This window comes from Schistocerca cancellata, unplaced genomic scaffold, assembly GCF_023864275.1.
Source record: "Schistocerca cancellata isolate TAMUIC-IGC-003103 unplaced genomic scaffold, iqSchCanc2.1 HiC_scaffold_320, whole genome shotgun sequence".
NCBI classification, from domain to species: Eukaryota; Metazoa; Arthropoda; class Insecta; order Orthoptera; family Acrididae; genus Schistocerca; species Schistocerca cancellata.
This window is the reverse complement of record NW_026046338.1, coordinates 142,655-156,130: the sequence shown is the minus strand read 5'-3', so window position 1 is coordinate 156,130 and position 13,476 is coordinate 142,655. Positions and strand designations below refer to the sequence as shown.

Genomic DNA, 13,476 nt, shown 5'->3' with positions numbered 1-13,476 from the left:
CTGCCGTCAAGCGCCGTAGCATTCTGTGCGGAAGACGCTGCAGACGCTGAATCCTGCACTGCACTGCACTGCACTGCTTAAAAATGCCGCCAGAACGCGGTCCTCTGCGTACTCTTGCGTCGCCGGCGCCGACTCTTGCCAAAGGATGCGAAGTGTGCGTGGATACGCCGTCCGAATGCAACTGGATGTGTTCCCCTAGCCTACCTCGAAATGCGCCTGCAGGTACGATCACCTTCGGCCGCTGCCGACAGGCGGGAAGCCGACACCGCGCGGCGTCGTGGCGCTCGCTTGTGCGGTGGTGGTGTAATGGTCAGCATAGTTGCCTTCCAAGCAGTTGATCCGGGTTCGATTCCCGGCCACCGCAGCAGGCTTTTAATTTCGCGTATGAGTACTTTTGCCGCGCGCTCTTAAATTATTGTTTTTTCCCCCCTCTTACTCGCTGCATACCAGCCCTTAGTGTGTCTCGACTTGTCTCGACTTTGCTCAGCTGACGCGAGAGCTGACGCTCTCAAATCGGCCTATATCAAAACGACAAGCACGATAAACGACTGAGAGAGGGGAGGAGAGGCGAGGCGATGGACACACAGCACGCCCCTTCATTTCACGGTGGCGTCTCCCTGACCGAATCGGGCTGTAGCTCCGAAAAGAAAAATAGGAAGTAAAACTGCCAATAGTACCCTGTGTTCCCATGCGCTCACCCGCCCAAGTACTGACAAGGGCCAAAGTTGTTACGCATCGGCAATCAGACATTTTCTTTCATTTTCTCTTCATCGGTTGAGAACCAGTGTATTCAAAATATTATGCCCATTGCCGAGTGAATGCTGTAGCGCTTCCCGACAAGTCGGGTTCGGATCCTCTGTCAACTTCCACGCATGGTGATGATCTTTTGGTCATCACACTCGCCAGCTGAAATCGGCGCTGCCTTTTCGTAGTAGTAAAAGAGTAGTGGCCCGTGGGGGGATCGAACCCGCGACCTTCGCGTTATTAGCACGACGCTCTAACCAACTGAGCTAACGGGCCTCGGCAGATGCAGTTGCTCAGCCCTAAACTGGAAACAGCTGGCATGAAGCCATACACCATTTCTATGGTCGTCGTGTGTCTGCTTCCCTAGTCTATATTCTGCTGACGGTCACGAAACAGTAGCTATATTGCGAGCAGGACGGGAAACGGCCGCTCGGACAGCTCAAACTTGTCACGATTCGTGTGGAAAAAAAATTCCGTTCCGGTACCGGGAATCGAACCCGGGCCTCCTGGGTGAAAGCCAGGTATCCTAGCCACTAGACCACACCGGATGTGGTCGTTCCATTGGACCGTTCGTACGGTCGCTTGTCGCACTTCGTGTCGAGTGCCACGTCGGCGCCCTTCTCTCTTTGCGAGCATCTTTGCACATACTGACTGGCAAGGCGCGCACCTCAAACGTCGCAGAGCAATGCTTTTGGCTTCATGCTGTGCTGGGAGAAGAGGAAAAGGGAAGCTGTAAGTAGCAATAAGAGGAAGTAAACATTTTCCCGCTGAAGCGTTGAAACGTTGTGGATAACAAACAAGAAATACGTTGGCGCCCCAGCAACAGCACCACCATCAGTCACAGAAAATTAAATGCCCCGGGTGAGGATCGAACTCACGACCTTAAGATTATGAGACTTACGCGCTGCCTACTGCGCTACCGAGCCACGGGTGAACCGTTTCTCCTGGAAACTAGGTAAGTTGCGTACCCAATATTAGACGTAGAAACACTGTTCTTCCTGGATAACGTGTTCTGTTGCTACAATTTCATTGCCGGCCCAGTTGATTGCGGTGTTGCGGCAGCATTATCGCGGGAAAAGCAAAATGATGCATCGGCCGGGAATCGAACCCGGGCCGCCCGCGTGGCAGGCGAGCATTCTACCACTGAACCACCGATGCTCGGGCCAGCGGTAACTTCACGCTGCTTCCCGAGCAGATGTCTCAAGGGAAAGTGGGGCTGCCGTCAAGCGCCGTAGCATTCTGTGCGGAAGACGCTGCAGACGCTGAATCCTGCACTGCACTGCACTGCACTGCTTAAAAATGCCGCCAGAACGCGGTCCTCTGCGTACTCTTGCGTCGCCGGCGCCGACTCTTGCCAAAGGATGCGAAGTGTGCGTGGATACGCCGTCCGAATGCAACTGGATGTGTTCCCCTAGCCTACCTCGAAATGCGCCTGCAGGTACGATCACCTTCGGCCGCTGCCGACAGGCGGGAAGCCGACACCGCGCGGCGTCGTGGCGCTCGCTTGTGCGGTGGTGGTGTAATGGTCAGCATAGTTGCCTTCCAAGCAGTTGATCCGGGTTCGATTCCCGGCCACCGCAGCAGGCTTTTAATTTCGCGTATGAGTACTTTTGCCGCGCGCTCTTAAATTATTGTTTTTTCCCCCCTCTTACTCGCTGCATACCAGCCCTTAGTGTGTCTCGACTTGTCTCGACTTTGCTCAGCTGACGCGAGAGCTGACGCTCTCAAATCGGCCTATATCAAAACGACAAGCACGATAAACGACTGAGAGAGGGGAGGAGAGGCGAGGCGATGGACACACAGCACGCCCCTTCATTTCACGGTGGCGTCTCCCTGACCGAATCGGGCTGTAGCTCCGAAAAGAAAAATAGGAAGTAAAACTGCCAATAGTACCCTGTGTTCCCATGCGCTCACCCGCCCAAGTACTGACAAGGGCCAAAGTTGTTACGCATCGGCAATCAGACATTTTCTTTCATTTTCTCTTCATCGGTTGAGAACCAGTGTATTCAAAATATTATGCCCATTGCCGAGTGAATGCTGTAGCGCTTCCCGACAAGTCGGGTTCGGATCCTCTGTCAACTTCCACGCATGGTGATGATCTTTTGGTCATCACACTCGCCAGCTGAAATCGGCGCTGCCTTTTCGTAGTAGTAAAAGAGTAGTGGCCCGTGGGGGGATCGAACCCGCGACCTTCGCGTTATTAGCACGACGCTCTAACCAACTGAGCTAACGGGCCTCGGCAGATGCAGTTGCTCAGCCCTAAACTGGAAACAGCTGGCATGAAGCCATACACCATTTCTATGGTCGTCGTGTGTCTGCTTCCCTAGTCTATATTCTGCTGACGGTCACGAAACAGTAGCTATATTGCGAGCAGGACGGGAAACGGCCGCTCGGACAGCTCAAACTTGTCACGATTCGTGTGGAAAAAAAATTCCGTTCCGGTACCGGGAATCGAACCCGGGCCTCCTGGGTGAAAGCCAGGTATCCTAGCCACTAGACCACACCGGATGTGGTCGTTCCATTGGACCGTTCGTACGGTCGCTTGTCGCACTTCGTGTCGAGTGCCACGTCGGCGCCCTTCTCTCTTTGCGAGCATCTTTGCACATACTGACTGGCAAGGCGCGCACCTCAAACGTCGCAGAGCAATGCTTTTGGCTTCATGCTGTGCTGGGAGAAGAGGAAAAGGGAAGCTGTAAGTAGCAATAAGAGGAAGTAAACATTTTCCCGCTGAAGCGTTGAAACGTTGTGGATAACAAACAAGAAATACGTTGGCGCCCCAGCAACAGCACCACCATCAGTCACAGAAAATTAAATGCCCCGGGTGAGGATCGAACTCACGACCTTAAGATTATGAGACTTACGCGCTGCCTACTGCGCTACCGAGCCACGGGTGAACCGTTTCTCCTGGAAACTAGGTAAGTTGCGTACCCAATATTAGACGTAGAAACACTGTTCTTCCTGGATAACGTGTTCTGTTGCTACAATTTCATTGCCGGCCCAGTTGATTGCGGTGTTGCGGCAGCATTATCGCGGGAAAAGCAAAATGATGCATCGGCCGGGAATCGAACCCGGGCCGCCCGCGTGGCAGGCGAGCATTCTACCACTGAACCACCGATGCTCGGGCCAGCGGTAACTTCACGCTGCTTCCCGAGCAGATGTCTCAAGGGAAAGTGGGGCTGCCGTCAAGCGCCGTAGCATTCTGTGCGGAAGACGCTGCAGACGCTGAATCCTGCACTGCACTGCACTGCACTGCTTAAAAATGCCGCCAGAACGCGGTCCTCTGCGTACTCTTGCGTCGCCGGCGCCGACTCTTGCCAAAGGATGCGAAGTGTGCGTGGATACGCCGTCCGAATGCAACTGGATGTGTTCCCCTAGCCTACCTCGAAATGCGCCTGCAGGTACGATCACCTTCGGCCGCTGCCGACAGGCGGGAAGCCGACACCGCGCGGCGTCGTGGCGCTCGCTTGTGCGGTGGTGGTGTAATGGTCAGCATAGTTGCCTTCCAAGCAGTTGATCCGGGTTCGATTCCCGGCCACCGCAGCAGGCTTTTAATTTCGCGTATGAGTACTTTTGCCGCGCGCTCTTAAATTATTGTTTTTTCCCCCCTCTTACTCGCTGCATACCAGCCCTTAGTGTGTCTCGACTTGTCTCGACTTTGCTCAGCTGACGCGAGAGCTGACGCTCTCAAATCGGCCTATATCAAAACGACAAGCACGATAAACGACTGAGAGAGGGGAGGAGAGGCGAGGCGATGGACACACAGCACGCCCCTTCATTTCACGGTGGCGTCTCCCTGACCGAATCGGGCTGTAGCTCCGAAAATAAAAATAGGAAGTAAAACTGCCAATAGTACCCTGTGTTCCCATGCGCTCACCCGCCCAAGTACTGACAAGGGCCAAAGTTGTTACGCATCGGCAATCAGACATTTTCTTTCATTTTCTCTTCATCGGTTGAGAACCAGTGTATTCAAAATATTATGCCCATTGCCGAGTGAATGCTGTAGCGCTTCCCGACAAGTCGGGTTCGGATCCTCTGTCAACTTCCACGCATGGTGATGATCTTTTGGTCATCACACTCGCCAGCTGAAATCGGCGCTGCCTTTTCGTAGTAGTAAAAGAGTAGTGGCCCGTGGGGGGATCGAACCCGCGACCTTCGCGTTATTAGCACGACGCTCTAACCAACTGAGCTAACGGGCCTCGGCAGATGCAGTTGCTCAGCCCTAAACTGGAAACAGCTGGCATGAAGCCATACACCATTTCTATGGTCGTCGTGTGTCTGCTTCCCTAGTCTATATTCTGCTGACGGTCACGAAACAGTAGCTATATTGCGAGCAGGACGGGAAACGGCCGCTCGGACAGCTCAAACTTGTCACGATTCGTGTGGAAAAAAAATTCCGTTCCGGTACCGGGAATCGAACCCGGGCCTCCTGGGTGAAAGCCAGGTATCCTAGCCACTAGACCACACCGGATGTGGTCGTTCCATTGGACCGTTCGTACGGTCGCTTGTCGCACTTCGTGTCGAGTGCCACGTCGGCGCCCTTCTCTCTTTGCGAGCATCTTTGCACATACTGACTGGCAAGGCGCGCACCTCAAACGTCGCAGAGCAATGCTTTTGGCTTCATGCTGTGCTGGGAGAAGAGGAAAAGGGAAGCTGTAAGTAGCAATAAGAGGAAGTAAACATTTTCCCGCTGAAGCGTTGAAACGTTGTGGATAACAAACAAGAAATACGTTGGCGCCCCAGCAACAGCACCACCATCAGTCACAGAAAATTAAATGCCCCGGGTGAGGATCGAACTCACGACCTTAAGATTATGAGACTTACGCGCTGCCTACTGCGCTACCGAGGCACGGGTGAACCGTTTCTCCTGCAAACTAGGTAAGTTGCGTACCCAATATTAGACGTAGAAACACTGTTCTTCCTGGATAACGTGTTCTGTTGCTACAATTTCATTGCCGGCCCAGTTGATTGCGGTGTTGCGGCAGCATTATCGCGGGAAAAGCAAAATGATGCATCGGCCGGGAATCGAACCCGGGCCGCCCGCGTGGCAGGCGAGCATTCTACCACTGAACCACCGATGCTCGGGCCAGCGGTAACTTCACGCTGCTTCCCGAGCAGATGTCTCAAGGGAAAGTGGGGCTGCCGTCAAGCGCCGTAGCATTCTGTGCGGAAGACGCTGCAGACGCTGAATCCTGCACTGCACTGCACTGCACTGCTTAAAAATGCCGCCAGAACGCGGTCCTCTGCGTACTCTTGCGTCGCCGGCGCCGACTCTTGCCAAAGGATGCGAAGTGTGCGTGGATACGCCGTCCGAATGCAACTGGATGTGTTCCCCTAGCCTACCTCGAAATGCGCCTGCAGGTACGATCACCTTCGGCCGCTGCCGACAGGCGGGAAGCCGACACCGCGCGGCGTCGGGGCGCTCGCTTGTGCGGTGGTGGTGTAATGGTCAGCATAGTTGCCTTCCAAGCAGTTGATCCGGGTTCGATTCCCGGCCACCGCAGCAGGCTTTTAATTTCGCGTATGAGTACTTTTGCCGCGCGCTCTTAAATTATTGTTTTTTCCCCCCTCTTACTCGCTGCATACCAGCCCTTAGTGTGTCTCGACTTGTCTCGACTTTGCTCAGCTGACGCGAGAGCTGACGCTCTCAAATCGGCCTATATCAAAACGACAAGCACGATAAACGACTGAGAGAGGGGAGGAGAGGCGAGGCGATGGACACACAGCACGCCCCTTCATTTCACGGTGGCGTCTCCCTGACCGAATCGGGCTGTAGCTCCGAAAAGAAAAATAGGAAGTAAAACTGCCAATAGTACCCTGTGTTCCCATGCGCTCACCCGCCCAAGTACTGACAAGGGCCAAAGTTGTTACGCATCGGCAATCAGACATTTTCTTTCATTTTCTCTTCATCGGTTGAGAACCAGTGTATTCAAAATATTATGCCCATTGCCGAGTGAATGCTGTAGCGCTTCCCGACAAGTCGGGTTCGGATCCTCTGTCAACTTCCACGCATGGTGATGATCTTTTGGTCATCACACTCGCCAGCTGAAATCGGCGCTGCCTTTTCGTAGTAGTAAAAGAGTAGTGGCCCGTGGGGGGATCGAACCCGCGACCTTCGCGTTATTAGCACGACGCTCTAACCAACTGAGCTAACGGGCCTCGGCAGATGCAGTTGCTCAGCCCTAAACTGGAAACAGCTGGCATGAAGCCATACACCATTTCTATGGTCGTCGTGTGTCTGCTTCCCTAGTCTATATTCTGCTGACGGTCACGAAACAGTAGCTATATTGCGAGCAGGACGGGAAACGGCCGCTCGGACAGCTCAAACTTGTCACGATTCGTGTGGAAAAAAAATTCCGTTCCGGTACCGGGAATCGAACCCGGGCCTCCTGGGTGAAAGCCAGGTATCCTAGCCACTAGACCACACCGGATGTGGTCGTTCCATTGGACCGTTCGTACGGTCGCTTGTCGCACTTCGTGTCGAGTGCCACGTCGGCGCCCTTCTCTCTTTGCGAGCATCTTTGCACATACTGACTGGCAAGGCGCGCACCTCAAACGTCGCAGAGCAATGCTTTTGGCTTCATGCTGTGCTGGGAGAAGAGGAAAAGGGAAGCTGTAAGTAGCAATAAGAGGAAGTAAACATTTTCCCGCTGAAGCGTTGAAACGTTGTGGATAACAAACAAGAAATACGTTGGCGCCCCAGCAACAGCACCACCATCAGTCACAGAAAATTAAATGCCCCGGGTGAGGATCGAACTCACGACCTTAAGATTATGAGACTTACGCGCTGCCTACTGCGCTACCGAGGCACGGGTGAACCGTTTCTCCTGCAAACTAGGTAAGTTGCGTACCCAATATTAGACGTAGAAACACTGTTCTTCCTGGATAACGTGTTCTGTTGCTACAATTTCATTGCCGGCCCAGTTGATTGCGGTGTTGCGGCAGCATTATCGCGGGAAAAGCAAAATGATGCATCGGCCGGGAATCGAACCCGGGCCGCCCGCGTGGCAGGCGAGCATTCTACCACTGAACCACCGATGCTCGGGCCAGCGGTAACTTCACGCTGCTTCCCGAGCAGATGTCTCAAGGGAAAGTGGGGCTGCCGTCAAGCGCCGTAGCATTCTGTGCGGAAGACGCTGCAGACGCTGAATCCTGCACTGCACTGCACTGCACTGCTTAAAAATGCCGCCAGAACGCGGTCCTCTGCGTACTCTTGCGTCGCCGGCGCCGACTCTTGCCAAAGGATGCGAAGTGTGCGTGGATACGCCGTCCGAATGCAACTGGATGTGTTCCCCTAGCCTACCTCGAAATGCGCCTGCAGGTACGATCACCTTCGGCCGCTGCCGACAGGCGGGAAGCCGACACCGCGCGGCGTCGTGGCGCTCGCTTGTGCGGTGGTGGTGTAATGGTCAGCATAGTTGCCTTCCAAGCAGTTGATCCGGGTTCGATTCCCGGCCACCGCAGCAGGCTTTTAATTTCGCGTATGAGTACTTTTGCCGCGCGCTCTTAAATTATTGTTTTTTCCCCCCTCTTACTCGCTGCATACCAGCCCTTAGTGTGTCTCGACTTGTCTCGACTTTGCTCAGCTGACGCGAGAGCTGACGCTCTCAAATCGGCCTATATCAAAACGACAAGCACGATAAACGACTGAGAGAGGGGAGGAGAGGCGAGGCGATGGACACACAGCACGCCCCTTCATTTCACGGTGGCGTCTCCCTGACCGAATCGGGCTGTAGCTCCGAAAAGAAAAATAGGAAGTAAAACTGCCAATAGTACCCTGTGTTCCCATGCGCTCACCCGCCCAAGTACTGACAAGGGCCAAAGTTGTTACGCATCGGCAATCAGACATTTTCTTTCATTTTCTCTTCATCGGTTGAGAACCAGTGTATTCAAAATATTATGCCCATTGCCGAGTGAATGCTGTAGCGCTTCCCGACAAGTCGGGTTCGGATCCTCTGTCAACTTCCACGCATGGTGATGATCTTTTGGTCATCACACTCGCCAGCTGAAATCGGCGCTGCCTTTTCGTAGTAGTAAAAGAGTAGTGGCCCGTGGGGGGATCGAACCCGCGACCTTCGCGTTATTAGCACGACGCTCTAACCAACTGAGCTAACGGGCCTCGGCAGATGCAGTTGCTCAGCCCTAAACTGGAAACAGCTGGCATGAAGCCATACACCATTTCTATGGTCGTCGTGTGTCTGCTTCCCTAGTCTATATTCTGCTGACGGTCACGAAACAGTAGCTATATTGCGAGCAGGACGGGAAACGGCCGCTCGGACAGCTCAAACTTGTCACGATTCGTGTGGAAAAAAAATTCCGTTCCGGTACCGGGAATCGAACCCGGGCCTCCTGGGTGAAAGCCAGGTATCCTAGCCACTAGACCACACCGGATGTGGTCGTTCCATTGGACCGTTCGTACGGTCGCTTGTCGCACTTCGTGTCGAGTGCCACGTCGGCGCCCTTCTCTCTTTGCGAGCATCTTTGCACATACTGACTGGCAAGGCGCGCACCTCAAACGTCGCAGAGCAATGCTTTTGGCTTCATGCTGTGCTGGGAGAAGAGGAAAAGGGAAGCTGTAAGTAGCAATAAGAGGAAGTAAACATTTTCCCGCTGAAGCGTTGAAACGTTGTGGATAACAAACAAGAAATACGTTGGCGCCCCAGCAACAGCACCACCATCAGTCACAGAAAATTAAATGCCCCGGGTGAGGATCGAACTCACGACCTTAAGATTATGAGACTTACGCGCTGCCTACTGCGCTACCGAGGCACGGGTGAACCGTTTCTCCTGCAAACTAGGTAAGTTGCGTACCCAATATTAGACGTAGAAACACTGTTCTTCCTGGATAACGTGTTCTGTTGCTACAATTTCATTGCCGGCCCAGTTGATTGCGGTGTTGCGGCAGCATTATCGCGGGAAAAGCAAAATGATGCATCGGCCGGGAATCGAACCCGGGCCGCCCGCGTGGCAGGCGAGCATTCTACCACTGAACCACCGATGCTCGGGCCAGCGGTAACTTCACGCTGCTTCCCGAGCAGATGTCTCAAGGGAAAGTGGGGCTGCCGTCAAGCGCCGTAGCATTCTGTGCGGAAGACGCTGCAGACGCTGAATCCTGCACTGCACTGCACTGCACTGCTTAAAAATGCCGCCAGAACGCGGTCCTCTGCGTACTCTTGCGTCGCCGGCGCCGACTCTTGCCAAAGGATGCGAAGTGTGCGTGGATACGCCGTCCGAATGCAACTGGATGTGTTCCCCTAGCCTACCTCGAAATGCGCCTGCAGGTACGATCACCTTCGGCCGCTGCCGACAGGCGGGAAGCCGACACCGCGCGGCGTCGTGGCGCTCGCTTGTGCGGTGGTGGTGTAATGGTCAGCATAGTTGCCTTCCAAGCAGTTGATCCGGGTTCGATTCCCGGCCACCGCAGCAGGCTTTTAATTTCGCGTATGAGTACTTTTGCCGCGCGCTCTTAAATTATTGTTTTTTCCCCCCTCTTACTCGCTGCATACCAGCCCTTAGTGTGTCTCGACTTGTCTCGACTTTGCTCAGCTGACGCGAGAGCTGACGCTCTCAAATCGGCCTATATCAAAACGACAAGCACGATAAACGACTGAGAGAGGGGAGGAGAGGCGAGGCGATGGACACACAGCACGCCCCTTCATTTCACGGTGGCGTCTCCCTGACCGAATCGGGCTGTAGCTCCGAAAAGAAAAATAGGAAGTAAAACTGCCAATAGTACCCTGTGTTCCCATGCGCTCACCCGCCCAAGTACTGACAAGGGCCAAAGTTGTTACGCATCGGCAATCAGACATTTTCTTTCATTTTCTCTTCATCGGTTGAGAACCAGTGTATTCAAAATATTATGCCCATTGCCGAGTGAATGCTGTAGCGCTTCCCGACAAGTCGGGTTCGGATCCTCTGTCAACTTCCACGCATGGTGATGATCTTTTGGTCATCACACTCGCCAGCTGAAATCGGCGCTGCCTTTTCGTAGTAGTAAAAGAGTAGTGGCCCGTGGGGGGATCGAACCCGCGACCTTCGCGTTATTAGCACGACGCTCTAACCAACTGAGCTAACGGGCCTCGGCAGATGCAGTTGCTCAGCCCTAAACTGGAAACAGCTGGCATGAAGCCATACACCATTTCTATGGTCGTCGTGTGTCTGCTTCCCTAGTCTATATTCTGCTGACGGTCACGAAACAGTAGCTATATTGCGAGCAGGACGGGAAACGGCCGCTCGGACAGCTCAAACTTGTCACGATTCGTGTGGAAAAAAAATTCCGTTCCGGTACCGGGAATCGAACCCGGGCCTCCTGGGTGAAAGCCAGGTATCCTAGCCACTAGACCACACCGGATGTGGTCGTTCCATTGGACCGTTCGTACGGTCGCTTGTCGCACTTCGTGTCGAGTGCCACGTCGGCGCCCTTCTCTCTTTGCGAGCATCTTTGCACATACTGACTGGCAAGGCGCGCACCTCAAACGTCGCAGAGCAATGCTTTTGGCTTCATGCTGTGCTGGGAGAAGAGGAAAAGGGAAGCTGTAAGTAGCAACAAGAGGAAGTAAACATTTTCCCGCTGAAGCGTTGAAACGTTGTGGATAACAAACAAGAAATACGTTGGCGCCCCAGCAACAGCACCACCATCAGTCACAGAAAATTAAATGCCCCGGGTGAGGATCGAACTCACGACCTTAAGATTATGAGACTTACGCGCTGCCTACTGCGCTACCGAGGCACGGGTGAACCGTTTCTCCTGCAAACTAGGTAAGTTGCGTACCCAATATTAGACGTAGAAACACTGTTCTTCCTGGATAACGTGTTCTGTTGCTACAATTTCATTGCCGGCCCAGTTGATTGCGGTGTTGCGGCAGCATTATCGCGGGAAAAGCAAAATGATGCATCGGCCGGGAATCGAACCCGGGCCGCCCGCGTGGCAGGCGAGCATTCTACCACTGAACCACCGATGCTCGGGCCAGCGGTAACTTCACGCTGCTTCCCGAGCAGATGTCTCAAGGGAAAGTGGGGCTGCCGTCAAGCGCCGTAGCATTCTGTGCGGAAGACGCTGCAGACGCTGAATCCTGCACTGCACTGCACTGCACTGCTTAAAAATGCCGCCAGAACGCGGTCCTCTGCGTACTCTTGCGTCGCCGGCGCCGACTCTTGCCAAAGGATGCGAAGTGTGCGTGGATACGCCGTCCGAATGCAACTGGATGTGTTCCCCTAGCCTACCTCGAAATGCGCCTGCAGGTACGATCACCTTCGGCCGCTGCCGACAGGCGGGAAGCCGACACCGCGCGGCGTCGGGGCGCTCGCTTGTGCGGTGGTGGTGTAATGGTCAGCATAGTTGCCTTCCAAGCAGTTGATCCGGGTTCGATTCCCGGCCACCGCAGCAGGCTTTTAATTTCGCGTATGAGTACTTTTGCCGCGCGCTCTTAAATTATTGTTTTTTCCCCCCTCTTACTCGCTGCATACCAGCCCTTAGTGTGTCTCGACTTGTCTCGACTTTGCTCAGCTGACGCGAGAGCTGACGCTCTCAAATCGGCCTATATCAAAACGACAAGCACGATAAACGACTGAGAGAGGGGAGGAGAGGCGAGGCGATGGACACACAGCACGCCCCTTCATTTCACGGTGGCGTCTCCCTGACCGAATCGGGCTGTAGCTCCGAAAAGAAAAATAGGAAGTAAAACTGCCAATAGTACCCTGTGTTCCCATGCGCTCACCCGCCCAAGTACTGACAAGGGCCAAAGTTGTTACGCATCGGCAATCAGACATTTTCTTTCATTTTCTCTTCATCGGTTGAGAACCAGTGTATTCAAAATATTATGCCCATTGCCGAGTGAATGCTGTAGCGCTTCCCGACAAGTCGGGTTCGGATCCTCTGTCAACTTCCACGCATGGTGATGATCTTTTGGTCATCACACTCGCCAGCTGAAATCGGCGCTGCCTTTTCGTAGTAGTAAAAGAGTAGTGGCCCGTGGGGGGATCGAACCCGCGACCTTCGCGTTATTAGCACGACGCTCTAACCAACTGAGCTAACGGGCCTCGGCAGATGCAGTTGCTCAGCCCTAAACTGGAAACAGCTGGCATGAAGCCATACACCATTTCTATGGTCGTCGTGTGTCTGCTTCCCTAGTCTATATTCTGCTGACGGTCACGAAACAGTAGCTATATTGCGAGCAGGACGGGAAACGGCCGCTCGGACAGCTCAAACTTGTCACGATTCGTGTGGAAAAAAAATTCCGTTCCGGTACCGGGAATCGAACCCGGGCCTCCTGGGTGAAAGCCAGGTATCCTAGCCACTAGACCACACCGGATGTGGTCGTTCCATTGGACCGTTCGTACGGTCGCTTGTCGCACTTCGTGTCGAGTGCCACGTCGGCGCCCTTCTCTCTTTGCGAGCATCTTTGCACATACTGACTGGCAAGGCGCGCACCTCAAACGTCGCAGAGCAATGCTTTTGGCTTCATGCTGTGCTGGGAGAAGAGGAAAAGGGAAGCTGTAAGTAGCAATAAGAGGAAGTAAACATTTTCCCGCTGAAGCGTTGAAACGTTGTGGATAACAAACAAGAAATACGTTGGCGCCCCAGCAACAGCACCACCATCAGTCACAGAAAATTAAATGCCCCGGGTGAGGATCGAACTCACGACCTTAAGATTATGAGACTTACGCGCTGCCTACTGCGCTACCGAGGCACGGGTGAACCGTTTCTCCTGCAAACTAGGTAAGTTGCGTACCCAA

General features: G+C 53.9%; 34 non-coding genes across 34 annotated transcripts; 7 read left to right on the top strand and 27 right to left on the bottom strand.

The window, feature by feature from the left end:
- The first annotated feature begins 292 nt into the window (after positions 1 to 292).
- On the top strand, positions 293 to 364 carry Trnag-ucc (transfer RNA glycine (anticodon UCC)). The gene has a single exon. It is a non-coding gene; the product is annotated as a tRNA-Gly (tRNA).
- Positions 365 to 946: 582 nt separating this feature from the next.
- On the bottom strand, positions 947 to 1,020 carry Trnai-aau (transfer RNA isoleucine (anticodon AAU)). The gene has a single exon. It is a non-coding gene; the product is annotated as a tRNA-Ile (tRNA).
- A 200-nt stretch (positions 1,021 to 1,220) lies between these two features.
- Positions 1,221 to 1,292, bottom strand: Trnae-uuc (transfer RNA glutamic acid (anticodon UUC)). The gene has a single exon. It is a non-coding gene; the product is annotated as a tRNA-Glu (tRNA).
- Positions 1,293 to 1,597: 305 nt separating this feature from the next.
- Positions 1,598 to 1,670, bottom strand: Trnam-cau (transfer RNA methionine (anticodon CAU)). Its single transcript has one exon. It is a non-coding gene; the product is annotated as a tRNA-Met (tRNA).
- Positions 1,671 to 1,831: 161 nt separating this feature from the next.
- Trnag-gcc (transfer RNA glycine (anticodon GCC)) lies at positions 1,832 to 1,902 on the bottom strand. The gene has a single exon. It is a non-coding gene; the product is annotated as a tRNA-Gly (tRNA).
- A 350-nt stretch (positions 1,903 to 2,252) lies between these two features.
- Positions 2,253 to 2,324, top strand: Trnag-ucc (transfer RNA glycine (anticodon UCC)). Its single transcript has one exon. It is a non-coding gene; the product is annotated as a tRNA-Gly (tRNA).
- Positions 2,325 to 2,906: 582 nt separating this feature from the next.
- Positions 2,907 to 2,980, bottom strand: Trnai-aau (transfer RNA isoleucine (anticodon AAU)). The gene has a single exon. It is a non-coding gene; the product is annotated as a tRNA-Ile (tRNA).
- Positions 2,981 to 3,180: 200 nt separating this feature from the next.
- Positions 3,181 to 3,252, bottom strand: Trnae-uuc (transfer RNA glutamic acid (anticodon UUC)). Its single transcript has one exon. It is a non-coding gene; the product is annotated as a tRNA-Glu (tRNA).
- A 305-nt stretch (positions 3,253 to 3,557) lies between these two features.
- Positions 3,558 to 3,630, bottom strand: Trnam-cau (transfer RNA methionine (anticodon CAU)). Its single transcript has one exon. It is a non-coding gene; the product is annotated as a tRNA-Met (tRNA).
- A 161-nt stretch (positions 3,631 to 3,791) lies between these two features.
- Trnag-gcc (transfer RNA glycine (anticodon GCC)) lies at positions 3,792 to 3,862 on the bottom strand. Its single transcript has one exon. It is a non-coding gene; the product is annotated as a tRNA-Gly (tRNA).
- A 350-nt stretch (positions 3,863 to 4,212) lies between these two features.
- Positions 4,213 to 4,284, top strand: Trnag-ucc (transfer RNA glycine (anticodon UCC)). The gene has a single exon. It is a non-coding gene; the product is annotated as a tRNA-Gly (tRNA).
- Positions 4,285 to 4,866: 582 nt separating this feature from the next.
- On the bottom strand, positions 4,867 to 4,940 carry Trnai-aau (transfer RNA isoleucine (anticodon AAU)). The gene has a single exon. It is a non-coding gene; the product is annotated as a tRNA-Ile (tRNA).
- Positions 4,941 to 5,140: 200 nt separating this feature from the next.
- On the bottom strand, positions 5,141 to 5,212 carry Trnae-uuc (transfer RNA glutamic acid (anticodon UUC)). The gene has a single exon. It is a non-coding gene; the product is annotated as a tRNA-Glu (tRNA).
- Positions 5,213 to 5,517: 305 nt separating this feature from the next.
- Positions 5,518 to 5,590, bottom strand: Trnam-cau (transfer RNA methionine (anticodon CAU)). Its single transcript has one exon. It is a non-coding gene; the product is annotated as a tRNA-Met (tRNA).
- Positions 5,591 to 5,751: 161 nt separating this feature from the next.
- On the bottom strand, positions 5,752 to 5,822 carry Trnag-gcc (transfer RNA glycine (anticodon GCC)). The gene has a single exon. It is a non-coding gene; the product is annotated as a tRNA-Gly (tRNA).
- Positions 5,823 to 6,172: 350 nt separating this feature from the next.
- Trnag-ucc (transfer RNA glycine (anticodon UCC)) lies at positions 6,173 to 6,244 on the top strand. The gene has a single exon. It is a non-coding gene; the product is annotated as a tRNA-Gly (tRNA).
- A 582-nt stretch (positions 6,245 to 6,826) lies between these two features.
- Trnai-aau (transfer RNA isoleucine (anticodon AAU)) lies at positions 6,827 to 6,900 on the bottom strand. Its single transcript has one exon. It is a non-coding gene; the product is annotated as a tRNA-Ile (tRNA).
- A 200-nt stretch (positions 6,901 to 7,100) lies between these two features.
- Trnae-uuc (transfer RNA glutamic acid (anticodon UUC)) lies at positions 7,101 to 7,172 on the bottom strand. The gene has a single exon. It is a non-coding gene; the product is annotated as a tRNA-Glu (tRNA).
- A 305-nt stretch (positions 7,173 to 7,477) lies between these two features.
- On the bottom strand, positions 7,478 to 7,550 carry Trnam-cau (transfer RNA methionine (anticodon CAU)). Its single transcript has one exon. It is a non-coding gene; the product is annotated as a tRNA-Met (tRNA).
- A 161-nt stretch (positions 7,551 to 7,711) lies between these two features.
- Positions 7,712 to 7,782, bottom strand: Trnag-gcc (transfer RNA glycine (anticodon GCC)). The gene has a single exon. It is a non-coding gene; the product is annotated as a tRNA-Gly (tRNA).
- Positions 7,783 to 8,132: 350 nt separating this feature from the next.
- On the top strand, positions 8,133 to 8,204 carry Trnag-ucc (transfer RNA glycine (anticodon UCC)). Its single transcript has one exon. It is a non-coding gene; the product is annotated as a tRNA-Gly (tRNA).
- A 582-nt stretch (positions 8,205 to 8,786) lies between these two features.
- On the bottom strand, positions 8,787 to 8,860 carry Trnai-aau (transfer RNA isoleucine (anticodon AAU)). The gene has a single exon. It is a non-coding gene; the product is annotated as a tRNA-Ile (tRNA).
- A 200-nt stretch (positions 8,861 to 9,060) lies between these two features.
- Trnae-uuc (transfer RNA glutamic acid (anticodon UUC)) lies at positions 9,061 to 9,132 on the bottom strand. Its single transcript has one exon. It is a non-coding gene; the product is annotated as a tRNA-Glu (tRNA).
- Positions 9,133 to 9,437: 305 nt separating this feature from the next.
- Trnam-cau (transfer RNA methionine (anticodon CAU)) lies at positions 9,438 to 9,510 on the bottom strand. The gene has a single exon. It is a non-coding gene; the product is annotated as a tRNA-Met (tRNA).
- Positions 9,511 to 9,671: 161 nt separating this feature from the next.
- Positions 9,672 to 9,742, bottom strand: Trnag-gcc (transfer RNA glycine (anticodon GCC)). Its single transcript has one exon. It is a non-coding gene; the product is annotated as a tRNA-Gly (tRNA).
- A 350-nt stretch (positions 9,743 to 10,092) lies between these two features.
- Positions 10,093 to 10,164, top strand: Trnag-ucc (transfer RNA glycine (anticodon UCC)). The gene has a single exon. It is a non-coding gene; the product is annotated as a tRNA-Gly (tRNA).
- A 582-nt stretch (positions 10,165 to 10,746) lies between these two features.
- Trnai-aau (transfer RNA isoleucine (anticodon AAU)) lies at positions 10,747 to 10,820 on the bottom strand. The gene has a single exon. It is a non-coding gene; the product is annotated as a tRNA-Ile (tRNA).
- A 200-nt stretch (positions 10,821 to 11,020) lies between these two features.
- On the bottom strand, positions 11,021 to 11,092 carry Trnae-uuc (transfer RNA glutamic acid (anticodon UUC)). The gene has a single exon. It is a non-coding gene; the product is annotated as a tRNA-Glu (tRNA).
- Positions 11,093 to 11,397: 305 nt separating this feature from the next.
- Trnam-cau (transfer RNA methionine (anticodon CAU)) lies at positions 11,398 to 11,470 on the bottom strand. The gene has a single exon. It is a non-coding gene; the product is annotated as a tRNA-Met (tRNA).
- A 161-nt stretch (positions 11,471 to 11,631) lies between these two features.
- On the bottom strand, positions 11,632 to 11,702 carry Trnag-gcc (transfer RNA glycine (anticodon GCC)). The gene has a single exon. It is a non-coding gene; the product is annotated as a tRNA-Gly (tRNA).
- Positions 11,703 to 12,052: 350 nt separating this feature from the next.
- Trnag-ucc (transfer RNA glycine (anticodon UCC)) lies at positions 12,053 to 12,124 on the top strand. Its single transcript has one exon. It is a non-coding gene; the product is annotated as a tRNA-Gly (tRNA).
- Positions 12,125 to 12,706: 582 nt separating this feature from the next.
- On the bottom strand, positions 12,707 to 12,780 carry Trnai-aau (transfer RNA isoleucine (anticodon AAU)). The gene has a single exon. It is a non-coding gene; the product is annotated as a tRNA-Ile (tRNA).
- Positions 12,781 to 12,980: 200 nt separating this feature from the next.
- Positions 12,981 to 13,052, bottom strand: Trnae-uuc (transfer RNA glutamic acid (anticodon UUC)). Its single transcript has one exon. It is a non-coding gene; the product is annotated as a tRNA-Glu (tRNA).
- A 305-nt stretch (positions 13,053 to 13,357) lies between these two features.
- On the bottom strand, positions 13,358 to 13,430 carry Trnam-cau (transfer RNA methionine (anticodon CAU)). The gene has a single exon. It is a non-coding gene; the product is annotated as a tRNA-Met (tRNA).
- Between the last annotated feature and the right edge of the window lie 46 nt (positions 13,431 to 13,476).